General features: G+C 34.0%; 1 protein-coding gene across 1 annotated transcript in view; it reads left to right on the top strand.

Moving 5' to 3' along the window:
• MDGA2 (MAM domain containing glycosylphosphatidylinositol anchor 2) overlaps positions 1-2,258 on the top strand; it is a 560,321-nt gene that overhangs the window by 305,582 nt on the left and 252,481 nt on the right. The gene's annotated exons all lie outside the window — the stretch shown is intronic.

The following is a 2,258-nucleotide window of genomic DNA, read 5'->3' as shown; positions in this document are numbered from 1 at the left end:
TTTTGACTCTTGCACATTTTGAAATTCATCTGTGTTTTTTGTGCCTTCTTGTGGTTCCGAATTACAGTACACACTGGATTGATTTTTCTCTTTAAGAAATATAATTGCATACTTCAGTCTGATCAAATGAGCTTACTTTTCACAATTCTGCTTTATTCTGGGTGATGTATTATTATTACTATGTAATTACAAATATATTATTATCAATATATATTATTCCTGGGGCTTTATTTCTGAGGATATTCCATCTGTATCAGCTGTAATTAATGTAAAAAGAAGTTTGGATAATAAAAAATACTTGTGTTTTGACAAATGTCTTTTTGAAGTTAGAGAAAAACTATTCTCTATTCTTTAGTTGATTTTTAAATATTGATGTTAGCACTGGTAGTTGGAGTCATTTTAGGATATCTGATGGAAAGCTGATGATATGCCCAGCCATTCATCATTCGTTTATGTATCCGTTCAGTCAACAAATACCCATTGATTGTTTCCATCAATGTGTTAGGTGATACTGTGTTAGGTGACATCCCACATACCATATTATCTGTAAGAGTAAGGACAATTTGTAAGATCCAGGGTCCGTTGTCCTTGTTATCTGAGGAAAGCTTTTCCAGGATTCGTCTACACTTAATTTTAAGCATTGTTTTGTTTTGTATGATTGCTTGTCTGGTTTTGTTTGCTTGTTTCTTTTCAGAACCAGTGACACAATAGCCAAATACAAAGAATCAGTGCTCTTATCTGAAAGGACTTGTTGATGGGAGTACAGTTCACCTGCTCTTAAAGTTAGGCGCAAGAGTGAGCACAAAATGGAGACAAATTCTGTAGGAATTCTCAATACTTTCGTCAGTTTGAATACTAGAGAATTTCAGAGAGATGTGAGATTTTAGTTAAATCTTAAAGGAAGTAGCATTGTGATTGCTATAGAACGTAAAAGAAGGGTACATTTGGCAAAATAAATGGAATGAAGAAAGTCCCTGGGATATTAGCATGATTCTTCATTTTTGCTTACTATAGGATTGATATTAGTTGATATTAATGTAAGCACATCGTGTTGGTTTATTTCAATTTTACAGTTTTCCCTACTGAAGCTGTATTTTATATGGCTAGATAGCAGGTAACTTGCAAAAAAGCATGATAACAATTGTTAAGTATCTCAATTAAAAACTTACGTATACTGAAACTTTAATTACTACAATTCACTTTGTAAAATGAAAATCCTTCACATACTTGTTGAAAAATGTATGTGAACTATAGCCTAAAATTTGGCAACAGTTAAAAATTAAAATATTGTCACTTGAATATTATTTACTTGCATAAATGTAATTGTTATGTTAGATGTTTAAGTATCAGAGGACTTGCTGAAAAATATTCCATTGCTTCCTCCTTCACTGTTGTTCAATAGTAACAGCCTTGCATGCTCTTTAGCTTATATATATTCTTTTGCATAACTTGACAAACTTGCAGGATTATCGTAAACTCAGAGGCATCTGTATCATGCCTAGAAAAGATAAACAGTGGAGCGGGTATTCTCAGTGCATATCTGAAAGATCTGTGGAATACCCGTGGTGAGACATTTGATGGGCAAATACAGACAACTCAATATTTATTTTGATGGAGGTTTAAGAGTGTGTGTGTGTGTGTGTGTGTGTGTGTGTGCGTGCATGCGTGCATGCATGTGCCACCCCCTTTGTTAGGGTACAAGAGGGAAAAATAGAGCAATATTTAGATGATTATACTAGAGAGGTCCCTAAACATAAGGTGCCTTGACAGTAAGTTACAAGTTTTTTGAGAAACATCAACTACATCAATATTTTTACTACAGTGAAAGTTGTGAGAGCTGGAACTCAACCGGACTGCCTTATTTTTCTGGGTCTCAAAAGTTTTAACTTTACAGCTGACTATCTATTTACTGTAATTATGATAGTTAACAAATGTCTGTACCAGTATCCACATCTGTGAAATGAATTTTTGGTAACTCAGGTTGTGATGTACAGTAATAAGAATAGTTAAAGGCATGAGGGCAAAGGAAAAAAAGTGATAAAATCCACGCAATTAGATTTGCTTCTTCGCCCTTTCCTAGTTAAGCAAGCAATAGAAATTTAGGGAATTCTGCTGATTAAAACTGAAGTTCTAAAAAATGACTATAGTGAGTGATATTTTGTTATATGTAAGAGGAAGGCATATAAGTGTAACAGGGGCAGATTATCCCACAAGCATGGTAAACACAGTGCTTACCTTGCTTACCAGATCATCTGTAG

Source organism: Trichechus manatus, unplaced genomic scaffold (assembly GCF_000243295.1).
Source record: "Trichechus manatus latirostris isolate Lorelei unplaced genomic scaffold, TriManLat1.0 scaffold00196, whole genome shotgun sequence".
NCBI lineage: Eukaryota > Metazoa > Chordata > Mammalia > Sirenia > Trichechidae > Trichechus > Trichechus manatus.
The sequence above is the reverse complement of the archived record's forward strand: the minus strand, read 5'-3'. Positions and strand labels throughout refer to the sequence as shown.